The following is a 15,534-nucleotide window of genomic DNA, read 5'->3' on the forward strand; positions in this document are numbered from 1 at the left end:
CAGCTGAGAAAAGTGGACACAGCGTTTCCAAAACGATCGCGACAACCAAAACATGAGACAGACGCTTGCTTACCTTTTCCAGTCCTTACACGCGTTCTAGCGTTGGCGATTGCAGCCAAACAATTCAGGCGAAGCAACTTCCAGCCCGATCAAAACCCCTCACCGCCCTCAACAGGTGTGGGAAGTGACGACGCGCGCTCACGGCGCCGCAACTAATCAAGTGACGCATCCCAGGTAGCAAATGCTTCCCCCTTTTTATAGCCCGTATGCCGTATTGTGATAGGGCAGCGAAAAGGACCCGTAAATTAATGACACTTGGCAACTAATTACCTCTCCTGCCACATGTTCTTACCTGATGTTCATTAAAAAAGACACAACATATATATATATATATATATATATATATATATATATATATATATATATATATATATATATATATATATATATATATATATATATATATATATATATATATATATATATATATATATATATATATATATATTTTTTTTTTTTTTTTTTTTTTTTACAATATTTGTCAGCTTTGTCTAGCTTTTTTTGTTATTGAGTCGCTGCTGTGTGATTGGTTGACTAGATATTTGCCTTTACAAACAGTCTAACATTGGAACAATGTATTGAAAGAATACATTTAAAGCTACAGTCCATTTTTGGGTTTAATATACGAAAAACTAGTGTTTAAGCAAGTACATACCTAGCTTATGTTTAAAATTCTATCCTTACCTTAGCCTGATTTACAATGGTAAGCTTGTCATGTTTTATAATTGAGTGGTACTGATAGGAGCCCTAGCTATACCGCATATTGGAACTGCAGGAGGTGGATCATTTATAGCCTTTTTTCATCAAATCTGCAATAATTGGCAGATTGTAAAAGACAACTTAAATTAGCCTTTTGACAATTGTCCTAGCCTGGATGAAATTTGAATGCTATGACAGTTTGAGGTTAGAATGTACATATATTACAATCTAAATGTAGTGCTTATACATGGTGAATTCACAATCATGCCAATGCCAATGTCCAACGTAAAAATCTAAAATCAACCAAGTATCCACGTTTAATGATGTAACAGCTTGACGTTGTGTGGACGTTACCACTATGATGTCTATCAGACAATGGATTTTGGTTGCCATACCTGACGAATAAATGTCAGTATTTGACGTTAATATGATGTTGGTTTAAAATGTTGGCTCAATGTTGGATTTTGGTCACTTTCTAACACAACCTAAAATCAACCAAATATCAACGTCATTTGATGTTGTTATTGGACATCAAAATAAGGTTGTCCTTAGATGCTGGCTAGACATAAAATTTTGGTCACCTGACATCGAACTTAATTGAACTCAATATAATCTTATGATGTTGTGTGCTGCAGGGCAATAATGCACTACAGAATTTTACGTTTACACACATCCACAAACTGCATCAGCTTTTTACAGCCTGATACTCACTCCTCTTGAGTACAACAGATTTTTACAACAGATACTTTATTTGCACTACATTTTTAGAGAAGTAATGGTACTTTTACTTAGGTATGATTTTTCAGTACTCTTTTCACCTCTTGGGTTTAAGATAATTGACAATTGGTACATTTAATCACCAATGGTAAAAAATGTGATTTATTGTAATACTTTATTTCTCTCATTTTGTCATATCAAAAGTGGTAGACACTTTACTTGGTCAGAAGATCTGGTGGTCGAGAGAGCTTAATGTGCTGCAATTTAAGAAAACACACTCAATTCCAAAAACTGTGCCATGACTATTCCTCAGTGAAGTTGTAGGTGATCTTTGAAAGGTGAATTTTTTGTTTGTTTTAAGATCCGGATTTCCATGTCTTTAGAATTTATTAGTCTCAATAACCATAACCTAAATAGCTGGATAAGCCACGCCAGGTCCCCTTGAAACATTTCCGTTGTGCTATTTGAAAGAGTTGTGACGTGAGAAAATGCAGCATGTTTTCGTAAATTGTTTGCGTAGAGAGAAAAAGCAGCATGTTTTATTAAATTGTTTGCGCTATGAGAAATTGTAGAATGTTTTTTTTTTTTTTATGTGTTTGCGTTGTGAGCATTTGCAGCATGTGTGCTATGGAAAGCATGAAGATCTTTTTCTTCAATTTGTTGGTGTTTTTTGTAATTGCACGTTTAACTCTCCCAACCATTGAAAGAAGACACAATTCTCCTTTTTGTTCTGACTTTATTTTGATGGTCCGTTTGTTGAATTTAAGTTCCACCTACATGCCAACTAATTCTCATTAGATTATAACTAGACTGTTAGGTTGGAGTTAGTGTAAGTTGACATGTACATGCTACCTTTCTTACAATGAGTAAAATAACACAATCGACTGCTGCTAAAAACAAGGATTTATGAATTAAATATAAATTGAATAGTCCCTGTAAACTTCTGGTCCACAGCTTATACCTGTCATAGTTGTGTAAAGAAAGAGAGCGAGAGTTTTACACAGAGAGAATGTGTGATGCTTCATCTGCTGTGTTTCACCGTATCTCCCTCCAGTTTTTGAGCAGACTGGGAGAAGTGAGCTTTTGGCGGCAAACAGCCACTGAAACACTGATATGAGCTGTCATGTTGACTTGAGGATGCCATAAAAACAATGTCCAGTGTGGCAGATAAGACTTGTGATTAATGGCTAGTCAACACCAGCACACTCTGCTGAGGAATCGAGGAGCTTTATGAAAAATGAGTGGGAAAAAAGAATGGCTACACTCTGTGCACGTGGGTGTTAAATGTTTATTGATGCGATGTAATGAATTAAAGAGATGGCTCATTGATACAGCTACTAAAAAACTGCCTTTTGAAATAATAATGAGGAATATTAACATTCAAAGCGATTCCCCGCTGTGATATGAAAATCACATTTCATACAAAATACACATTTGAGCATAATCAGCTTGGCTTTGGGGTGTGCGGATTTCAAATCGTGTGTAAACACACTTATGGAGGCCCGGAGTGTGTTTGCGCATGTTGTTCTGAGTTTATGCTAATGAGCCACAAAGGGCAAAAAGGGAGGAATGAGCACTTCTAACGGCTTTTTGAATGAGATGAATGGATTACAGATGGCCCACTCAATGTATTAAAATGAGACATGCAAAGCAGGGGAGGGGTTTCCTCAAGATGGGGCTTTTATAGCACATCCCGGCACCTGTCTATCTTTCGTCATGGATGTATGCAGACATACATATGCACACTGAGAGGCGACAACAAATGAACATGCTCAGGCTTTGACCAGACTGATAGAGCCATATAATAAACCCATTAACCCAACAAAACTGCATCTCTTTGTAGAACCCTTCTAAAGCTATTTTTAGTCCAGCTCCAACATGAATATCCCTTTAACTGCCTGCTCTACCACATGCTTGACCATATTTTCACAGTTCTAAATAATGACTGATAAAGTGATTTAAAAAATGTTATTTGAATAGTTATTTCAAGTTATATAAATCATAGTATACACACACACAGCATTGTTGGTTTACAAAAAAATCTAATAAACATAATTCTGTTGCACTACTACACGTAATTGGTTTTAATAAAAAATAATTATAAATAATTATATTTATAAAAAATTATATATATGTGTGTGTATGTTAAATGAGAATCTGAAATGTTTTTGAAATAATTTAGAATTCAAAAATGTTTTATTTTGATTATTTTTTTTTTTTATAAATTGGTCTTATTCTTCATATTTTTAGATTTGTCATAGTATATGTATTAATACCAGTACTTATAAACTGACACATCTACTATTTGGTAGAGGCTGATATTTAAGAAATTATGTGAAGTTTATGTATAAACAAATTTCGAGAGGATCACGTGCTTATGATTGCTAGCAGCTGATCGGCATTATCCAATTCACTACGATCCAATCAGATGACTCCTAAACTACTATAAATACCCTGGGGTTTATTCCATTGCTATCTTCGTTTCGAAGAGGCAGCTTCACCGTAGCTAGCTTCGTTGAAGAACCTACTCTGAACCAGCATGGACAACCAAAGCAGCTACCAGCTACCATCTACCAGCTATCACCTACCAGCTACAATCTACCAGCTACCATCTACAAATTACCAGCTATAATCTACAAGCTACTAGCTATAATTTACAAGCTACAATCTACAGCAGCAGCAACAACTGCAGCAACAACAAATGCAGCAACAACAAATGCAGCAACAACAACAACTACTACTATTACTACTTCAAAACAACTCCAACAATTGCATCAACAACTTCAACAAAACATCAAACCTTCCACTTCAACGCATCTGCTGTGTCTTCAACCATATTCTCCAGCAAATGACAGCCAAAACTCCAAAGCCATTGCAATGAAACTGAACCATTACCTTTTTCCTAGCGGTGCACATGCTATGCACATGAAGGGAAGCTTTGCAATATAACTTTACCAAACATTTAGACTAAAACATTTATAAATCTTTTGAATAACAAGACTAGCGTAAACAATGATTTTAACTAAAGATACTTGCCTCTTGCCCGTCCACTGATCCATAACATTTAACCGCCTGTTTGCTGGAATGTTCAGCAGAGCAACAGCTCAAGTCATAAACAATGGTGAACTTGATCAACAAAATGGCCGCCGGGCTTTTTCACCTTTGGCACGCTTGACTGGCTCTCCTTTAAGCCAATAGCTGTAAGGAAAAGCGTCACCATCCAATAAGCTCTCTGGAGAAGGACCCGCCCTCTCTCTTGACTCTGTTGCAAGTCTTATGAACGAATTTGGGCCAGACACGCTTGTGAATGAAGTTAAGATACCAAAAAATGTTGTTCATGGATTAAAGTAAAGTCAATTACTAACATTCCATTCACTGTTTTACTAAGTGGTGACATCGCCCTTGAAGTCTTATAGAGTTCAGAGTTTGATGTTAGCAATTAAAAAAATAAATAAATAAATAAAAATTATACACAGAGCACTGAGGTCCAATTACACTAGACCAGTGACTCATTTATTCATACACTAGTGTCTTATGTAAGCTTATAATGGCAAGTCAGTTGGATGTGAAACAGCAACAAAACAAACTTCCCGATTGGCTGCTATGAATAGGAGGACATTTCTGACAACGGATCTTCAATAAACACTTCCAGGACCACCAGACAAACCATACCCCTTATCCTCAGCTCTCCATCCATTTGCCATCCTGAGGGGAGATGAATGCTCACTTCTACCATCCTTGCACGTAGCGACATCAAGCTATCAGACCATGCATTAATAAAAAGACCATGACATTTGGCTGCAGAACCTGACCCTCATCCAACCCATCACATTTTATATGCTCTTCAAATACAATCACACTCTACATAAAGGATGCATTTCCACTCACATAGCTCACATCCTCGATGCCATAGTTCTCAAATTGCTTTGAATTGCGTTGTCACCCTGATACTAACTTCTGATTTCTGATTTCAGGTCTAACCCAAGGATCTAACCCGGGCGTTTCAGCTCTCCCTTCCTTAACCTTATTCTGCTCCAATCTACAATCTGCGACTACCGAACCTGCAACAGTGAATTCGTAAAAAAAAAAAAAAAAAGAATTGATAATAAATTCATGATAGTACCATTCTTGCCCCACTGTTCAGCGTTTTTGTATTAGTCCTATTGACATTGCGACTTGAGAATTCTCTAGCAAAAACCCTTGATTATTGGTCTCCGCTCCTCACAATTCTATATTCCTAGCATTAACAGCACCATTCCATCAGACGAATACTCGTTGAATTATCATGATATAGACCAAGCAATTTCGCTCATCAGTTTAGCCAGTCGCAATGCTTGGCTTGCAAAAATCGACATTTCATCCACCTTTAAAATCATGCCAATTCACCCAGACTTCTGGCACTTTTTTTTTTTTTTTTTGGCATTTATTGGAGCTCACAATTTTACTTTGCAGTCCAATAAACGTCTCCTCCTCTGTCCCCGGTTTAGAAGATACCATATATCTTTCTAAACCCAGTCGCAATGAACTCAGCTTATGGATCTCCTTCCTTAAGCAATGGAACGGCTGTTCCTTTTTCTATAGCAACCTAATTTCTTCCCCGGTGGATATTAATTTATTTACTGACGCTGCCCCCTCAGTCGGGTTCGGCAGCTTTTACCAAGGTCACTGGTTTGCTTCAACGTGGCCCCCGCAGATGTTCAGTCTACCCAGAAATCAGCAATCATCTGCGCTTTCGAACTCTACCCCATAGTCGCAGCAGCGCTTTTATGGGGAGATGAATGGTCCGCCTCTAGCATTCTCGTTCATTGCGACAACGAAGCCACCGTTTATTGCATTAATAAAGGATGCTCGCACGCACTTCCAATTATGCCCTAACTAAGATGCCTCGTTTGGACGGCAGCCAAAAAGCAATTCATTATGATCGCTAGACATGTTCCAGTTTGCAAAAATCAAATTGCTGATTCTCTCTCTCGCTTTCTTTTCCAGAAATTTCGGCTCTTGGTACCGGAAGCAGACCAGCATCCAACACCTGTTCCACTCTATTCACAAATTATTTTGCCATTAAACTTCCATATCTCTGATCCTTCACGCTGTCGCACCAAGGACCCTTGAGTCGTACCTCACAGCATGGAAATCTTATAAATATTTCCATACCCTGTATCAAATACAGTTCCCAGATTTTTCATTGCTTACCATCACCTCATTTAATTCCCACCTCCATACAGCCAAAAATATCCAGGCAAGCTCCATTAAAAGCTACCTTAGTGGGGTCCAATTTTTCATAAATTGATTTACAGGGCCACCTCAGAAGCCATTTCTAACGCTCAAACTTCCCTCCTCATTAAAGGTATCCAGAAATCACACCCCCCCCCCCCCTTCCTGACACTAGACTACCCATTACACTCAATATTTTAGCAAAGTGCATACGCACACTGCGCAAAGGATACCTCTCACTGCACACAGCCCGTACACTAGACGCCATGTTTACCCTGGCTTTTTTGGCTTCCTGAGATCTCATCCAATTTCAATCCCGCAATACACCCCACTATATCTGATCTAACACTGCTGAATGCTGAAACACTCGCCTTTTTCATTAAGCAAAGCAAAACAGATCAGACAAGCAAAGGGCATTTTATTTACATTTTTAACATTTTTCCCCCACACAGCCATTCCAAACTCTCCTAGCTTTTCTCCATTCAAGGAGAGCAAAGAAGTCCAACCCACATGCCCCATTTTTTTACTGATGACGCTAACCGTCCAGTAACCCGTTTTGGTTTCAAAAACATCTGAAAGAAGTCCTTCGCCTTTCGGGCGTTTCCCCCGAATTATATTGCAGCCACTCATTTAGAATTGGCGCAGCCACCACAGCAGCTCACAAAGGTCTATCCTCGCACCAAATCCAGACCCTAGGCCGCTGGTCTTCAGATGCCTTCAAAGCTTACATTCGCCTCAGCCGATCCCACCTCAAGACAGCCCAGCTAGCCCTAATCAGCTAAGTTCCAAACTCCAACTAGGGGTACGAGCTCGACCCTAAGTAGGCTGGAGTACGCGTGTGTGTGTGCTTGTGTATGGGTGCGCATGGGAATGTGTGTGATTGCTCGCGCAAATACAGCATGCATTTACACACGTATACATGCTTGTTTGCACGCGGATATGTATATAGGTATGCATATGTACGTGCAAGCAAATGAGTATGTGAGCCTAGGGGCATTACATGTTGTGCAGGTTGCATGTATGCTCTTAACTTTCCTTTCAAACCTACTATGCTCCTTCCCTCACCATGCTCTGACCCCCGCAGGGGTCCAATCCGAGTTTCGACTCTCGCGAGTCACCCCTAGCCCATCCCCGGCCACCCCTTCACTACCACCTCCAGTAAGAGCCTGCACTACCCCCTCTCCCTCTTCCCGACTCTTACTGCCCCCCCCCACCCATAGCTCTGACCCCCGCAGGGGTCGCGCTGAGCTTCGACTCTCGCAAGAGTCACCATTTGCGCCGCCCCCACCCCCCCATGCCCGGCCCTTACCTTGTAATAACCATATATATTCATATATATTTATATATGCATATATACTCCTATATTCTTCTTTTCTTCTTTCTGGCGTCGAGATTCTCCGCCTGGCAATTATTTGCCCCTTCTTTCTTCCTTACAGCGTGAGTGCTTCCGCTACTTTTACCCTTCTCTGATCTTCCCCCTTATCTCCTTACCCTCCTATTTCCTCAATTTCTTTTCCAGCGTTGAGTTCTCCGCTAACTGTCTTTCTTTCAGCGTCACTCTTTCCCTATGTTCTTCTTTTCGCTTAGGCCCTCAATCCTCAGCTCTAGCTCCCGCAGGGGCGACTAAAACGAGCTTCAACTCCTGCCGGAGTTCAGGCCCTGGCCACCTCCCACCCTCTCATGCAAGAGTCTCCACTGCCCAAATCTTCCCGACTCTTGCTTGAGCAATCTAACCCCAGCTCCCACCCCCGCAGGGGTGTATATATTTGAGCCTTGACTCCCGTGGAGTCAATCCAGCCCTGCCCTCACCCCGCCTAGGCTCTAGCAGTCTACTTTGCTCTGCTTCCGTAGAAGCTTCTCTTCCTAAGCTATCAACGCTATATCCAGCGGCCGGATATGGCTTGTTACACCTGCTTTTTGGGGGGCTCTTCAATACGCGGCTGCTGTCCCGAGCTATTCAAAGGCATTTTGGGGAGTTCTCGAGATCTACCTGAGCTCAAACTCCCCTCCCGCTTTGCAACGGGAGGGAGCCCTGGGCTCGAGGATCTCATAAGCTCAGGGCTCTCTCCCGGGACAGAATGCCAAACAAGCTTTATAATTAATCATCAGCTAAGTGTGAACTCTTGAAGTGAAGTTTATGTATAAACAAATTTCGAGAGGATCACGTGCTTATGATTGCTAGCAGCTGATCGGCATTATCCAATTCACTACGATCTAATCAGATGACTCCTAAACTACTATAAATACCCTGGGGTTTATTCCATTGCTATCTTCATTTCGAAGAGTCCCCCCTTCCACCCCTACTCCTCCTTCTTAGACGGGTGACACGGTGGCCCAGTGCCTAGCACTGTCGCCTCACAGCAAGAATGTCTCTGGTTCTTGGCTTTACCAAAACTAGCAGACATTTCTGTGTGGAGTTTGCACTTCTCCCCGTGCTCACGTGGGTTTCCCCCGGGTTCCCCGGTTTCCTCCCACCGCATAAAAACATGCAATTAAGTCAATTGAACAATCCAAATTGTCAACATAGACACGCTTCTAGTTAGTAATTAATTTCAAGAGCATTCACTTGCTACAGCAGGGGAGTTCTCGAGATCTACCTGAGCTCAAACTCCCCTCCCGCTTTGCAACGGGAGGGAGCCCTGGGCTCGAGGATCTCATGAGCTCAGGGCTCTCTCCCGGGACAGCATGCCAAACAAGCTTTATAATTAATCATCAGCTAAGTGTGAACTCTTGAAGTGATGTTAAAAAAATGCATTGCGTGTGTTAACTTTTGACATTTACATGAAAAGAGCCTATATGAGGATATATGCACATATATGAGACCTACATGTATATGCAGTATATACGCACATATATGATAATATATATGCTGCATATATGCATATATATTCCACATATAGGCAAAATTGAGGTACATATGTGCAAATACAGACCATATAGGTCTTCTGTGTTGCTTCTTTATATCCAAATATAAGCCTTATTTGTACAAGATATATCTCCTATATAGCTCACATTTTACTTTGGCATACATGATGCTAGCTCTTATTTTCTATGATTAAGGCAAAAACTAAGAACAAACAAAAAAAAGAAAAAAATGTATGTATGTGCGAACACTTGAAATTGGTAGCACATGTAAATGGCATGTTATAGAATTTAACTATGGCAAATAAGTGAGAGGAGATGGAATGCTGTGATTTACGTGTTTTCCTGAAACATTTACAAGGTCAATTCTTTCTTGTATGAAGAAAGTAGAAATGTATAACAAAATGGTTTGTAGTCTTTTATTTATTTTTTTCTGTTCAGTTTTTTTTTTTTTGTCTTATTTTTCCTCTTGTACTATATATATTTTTTTGTACTACTCGTTTGTTCTTCAGTAAATAAAACATGTAAACTTCTATATGGGCTTTTATTTATGTTGTCTTGATCTTATGTGACCATAATGCAGTGTGACTTGTAATAGTGACTGTTTCTAAAAAGATCAAAACTGAAAATATTTTTGTTTAAATATTTTAATTTATTTTATATATAACTTTATATCTCAAACTGTCACTATTTCAATGTAATTTTAAATTGCATCTTGCAATTTGACTATATATCTCAATTGTAACTCTATTACTATTAAATGTGAATGTAAATGTAAACTGCTTACACTGATGAAAAAGATTAATTGAATTATGTGATTATTTGCACCTTAAAGAATTAAGGTGAGTGGTTGCAAACAATTTCTGTGAGCTGAATTTAAACAAACTAATTTAAATTAAGTAATGTTTAACTTAATTTGCCTGTTTTAACCAAGCCCATATAAAAACCTAACTGTTCTTAGTGTAAATTCCTTTTTTAGCAAATGAAGAAAAATACAGAAGGTAGTTTTATGTTTATATAGAAAAGCTGTTTATATATATATATATATATATATATATATATATATATTTATATATATATATGTATACAATCTTGCATTTGACTGATCAGTTTGACTTTAAATACTCCAATTACTTTTATAAACAGCAGAAAACAATTGTTCATATGCTAATTACTATTTTATTTCAGTTACAGTTCAGTTGTTTCAGTTACTGTTGCTACTGTGGTGTCATTTAATTTTAGTCTTTCATTTATTGTGATTTTGTTGTTTTATTTTAGATTTTAAAAAAAAATGGGTTTTGACCAATAACTTTAGTTGTTTTAGTTGTTGTTTACTAAAATAACCAGCTGCTTGAACATTCCACAAAATAACCTCTTTGACAGAACAAAATAAAACTAAGAGCTTGTGAGATTAAAACATTTTCCAAGACCTTTTCCAGAGGTCTTTCTGAGTTGAAAGGTGCAGAAGAGGTCAGACTGTGAGTGTCTGGTTTAAGTGTTTCTGATTCAGAGGCAACGAAGCGGTAAAATGGATGCTTGGATTGAGAGGTGCAGCTGATTTCTCCTCTTGCAGTCCTTCTTAGAGTCACTCTGACCACTGACACGTGCTGAGCATTGCCCTCTTTCACCCCTTTCATTACACCCATGCTACTGTCCGGCTACACTTACCGTGGTATGACCCCTGATCACAGCAAAGACCAAATGACCAGACTCTCCCTTCTGCTATGAGTGTACATGTTTCTTTGAGAGACACATGGCACAACTGGTCTTTTTCTGTTCATTCTATGACAAGCAAACCATTTTTTCCCACTTTTCATTGCACTTTATAGTTTCAATAGAACAAATTGCAATTAATAGCAACAATACACTGTAAAAAGAGCTGTAAATGAACAGTTTTCTATATTTTGTGATTCATGTGTCACATTTTCCCCATTTATTTATGCTTTTGAATTACATTAGGGACTTTAATCTTTCTTGCAACAAAGTTTAAAGTGATATATTATCAGGGTTAGTGTAATAAACATTACATTAAATTTCTGTTATTTTACAGACTTATTTTTTCTTTATTATTTCTTTTAAATTACTGTATGTAATTTCATGCTACTAAAATGTCAATAAATGTCACTTTGTTGACATTTTTAACATTAAAAGTTAACATAGCAGAGATCCCAGCAAAGGTCCCATAATACAATTCACAATCGTAAATAAACAGAAAGCTGTGTGGTGTGTATTTTATTAGTAAGCATTATGCAGCATTATAACAGGACATTAAAATGTATTAAATAATTAACAGTGCTGCTTCATCCCCAAATGATCACGATTGAAAGAAACAGATTTGATGGACTGTGATAAAAACTCTGCTACTGAGATCAGCGACCGGTGCAGTCAACATAGGCTCATTCTGAAAACGTTGCCCAAAACAAATTTCTGGAGAAAGTGAATTATGTAGCCAGAGTTAGGTTTGGCTGCATTTAATCTTAAAAACTAATGCTACACGGCGTTATGACATCATTACTTATCATGCTTACCAGCTGACCTCTGTATCGACACTTTGTCACTGTTACCAGTTTGTCTAGTTAGCTTGCCATGTACATTGGCGGACTTGAAGCACAGAGAGGAGCTGACCAAGACGACAGAGTTTCAGTCCAGAAAGTAGGTCAGACAAAAACATAAAGCCAAAAAATAAAGTAAACAAGTAAATAACAGTGTGAGGATATGGTAAACTTTTAAAACGTAGTAAAAATCAGGTGACGACTTTTCTTTTTCTGGATTGCTTTGTAAAACACTATTGCTTGGGGTTAGGGTAGGAGGAGGGTGCGTCAGTCGATTGGTTGGTTGGTCAGTCATTTAGTCAGTTGACAGCAGCCTCTGATGGATTTTATGTGAGAAGAGCAGGTTCAAATGGCACTCGCGAGAAAAATTTGAGGTCTCAAAAAGCATACACAGTGGCCTCTGGTGGATTAGCAAAAACAAAACTGCAAAAAAATATACATCCTTGGATGCATTTGGTGTTCTTCAGAAATGTATATAGAGGTACGATTTCAGAATGAAACCCTAGTTTGTTGATTTTTCTTTTTTTTAAATAATTGTTTTGGATCTAATATTACGTGATTTTACAATGAGAAGATTTTACTACTGTTCATTTTGGCAGTATTACAGTCTAATCATCACATAATCTACATTTTTCCCTCTCTCACTGTAGTCAGTGTATCAGAAATTCCTTGATATTCATTCAGAGATTATATTTACCCATGGTTCCCATTCATCAGAGAAGAAAGTTTAAATGTGATTATGTAGACGAGGGATTAATGTGAAGATAAGCACAGGGTAATACATGGTAATGATCTGACAGGAGTATTCCTCCTCCTTCATTTCCATATCTTAAAGTGCTGACAGGAGTGCCAGGGCATGAGCTAAAAATGAAGGCCAGTGGACCCTGATAAGACACTGTGGGGTGTTTTATACCTTTGAATGTTACCGATAATGTGGACATTGGTTCTCTCTCTCACACACACACATACATGAAAACACTCGGAGTATGTTTGTCACAGATAACATACTGTAGATGGCTTGCAGGACCATCTCTATGTCTAATGTAGTCTGTCTGCAGCTCTGTTGTGGGCTGTAGGCTCTTGTGAGGGCACTGATAAATCAAGGTGAATGTTATATGGCGTTTTTTTTTTTTTTTGCATTTTGCATTCACGCATACACACATACAGTACACGCTTTGCAGTGTGCCTCATGCGTCATTTTATCTGAAACTGCCACATGTTGTTGATTTTTCTCCACCGACAGCCCTGTCTCATAATATATGCTTGGCTGGTGATTATGACTGTACAAAATCAATGGTTAGGCTGGCTACAGGCCACACTGGAGACCTTCTTTACAACAAATAATGCACTGTGGCCTGCTCATAGAATAACATGCAATCCATGAAATCTATACGATGCAGCTACAGTACATCATCGCAAGATATATGTCCTGTTCTTACTGACCAGCAGTGCATGTACATATGTCAGGTGTCAAAGATAATTTGGCAGAAGTGTAAATGGAAAACATCTATATTCATTACTGGCAATGCTAATGCCTATCCAGTATTCTGGGTCCTTTGCCAGTTCTCCTTACATAGTTAACACAAAAAGTTATCTATAAACCCTTTATTTGTTCCAAACCTGTGTGAGTTTGTTACTTCTGTTGAACACAAAAGAAGATATTTTGAAGAATGTTGATAATCAAAGAGCTAAGCTATTTTTTTCCTTCTTTGGAAGTGAATGAGGGCAGTTAATTGTATGGCAAACAATATGCAATATTCAGCAAAATATCTTCTTTTGTGGTCAACAGAACATTTCATGCAGTTTTGAAACAAGAAGATGAGTAAATGATGACGTTCTTTTCATTTCTGAGTGAATTATCCATTTAGGTCTTGACGAACTTTGCATTTTTGTTCCTTTTCTATAATGGCAGAGAGAGCTTAACTTGCTGCAATTTAAGAAAACACACGCAATTACAAAAGACAGCATTAAATTAAGAAAAGATCTTTATCCGTTTTACAGCACATGTGCTGAAAATTCTCGTAACACATACATATAAAAAAAAAAATTTTCAAAACGCAAACAATTTCCGAAGATGTGCTGCATTTTCTCACACTTGCAAAAACAACGGAAATGTTTAAAGGGGACCCAAAAATGTCATTGATTCTGCAAGGCCCGGATTGGCTAATCGTGAAGAGCGAGAGAATTCCCGATGGGCTGGTCAGTTTTTTGGCCGCGAGGGTCGATGTCCCTAGCTGCTTGCATTCTCAGCACTCACACTTTTTTCATTTATTTATTTATTTGACCATAGCCTCTTTTTATTCATTATTTTGATGCAGCTCCACTCTTTTTATTTATTTTCTCGCAGCCCCATGAGCAAAATGCAGCCCCCAGGTTAATGATCATCAATCATTCAACCCCAAACAGCGGCACCTTAGGTTTTTTAAAAAGCAGCGGTTCTACTGGTTACCGCTTGGGCTGAATTTTCTTTGCCAATCTTAAGCCATAAAAGAATTTGAAAAATTAATATTAATGAATATTACACCTGCTCGATGAAAATCAGATGATTCACTACATTAATAAATCTGACATAACTTGATCAGAAATCTAAAAAGGGGAGATTAAGCCATCAATAGAAAGTAATACTGTGGTTAAAGAGTCTTACGGATAACAGTGCAATACTTCATTTTTATTTCAAGCGTAATAGCTAGGGCCATATGGAATCTGCAGAGAATTTTGGTTAAAAGTTATTTTGGGAGTATCATAACTAAAGCCTTAATATGCGGGAAAAAAAATTATTTTAACTTTTATTTAATGTTTCAAATGCAAATCCAATTAGATTCACTTTTTTTCAGTAAACAAAGCAAGTCTGACTCCAAGTTTTGAGTGATCACTAAATTTAGACCACATTCAGCAAATAGATCACATTCATCAAAAGTAATAAATTTGTCTATTTGATTGTTTCAGATACACTATACTTTTAGTAATTCTTTCGTTGGGTACTAATTGTCTTTCTGAGTCCATGCGTGGCCAATTTCACATGCCTTCCAGTTTGCTGGCGACCAGTACCTTTTAAGTAGCTTTTAATCCTTGCTCTGTGACAGAAAAAGTAGTCTACCTTCTTTTTTACCATGCAACTTGGCAAAAAAAAAAAAAAGTAGTCGAAAGCTATGGCCTACAAACAAGTGCTATTTGCTATATCTTATAAGTGCTATAACTTTATTTGTCATCCACTAGTTTGATCCACACTGGCCGTAAAACACCAAAGGTCAACAAAAGTGTCCACACAATTAACCAGTAATAATTATTTCAGTCGAATTCAAAATAAATCAAATATAACATCTTATTTGGCTGGTAAAATTGCATTAGGCCAGTTAAATAATAAAACAATCCGCCAATCCAGAGATGATACTGTAAATAAACAACATCTATTACTCAAAGATAAATCAAA

Source organism: Danio rerio, chromosome 5 (genome assembly GCF_052040795.2).
Source record: "Danio rerio strain M-AB ecotype USA chromosome 5, GRCz13ab, whole genome shotgun sequence".
NCBI lineage: Eukaryota > Metazoa > Chordata > Actinopteri > Cypriniformes > Danionidae > Danio > Danio rerio.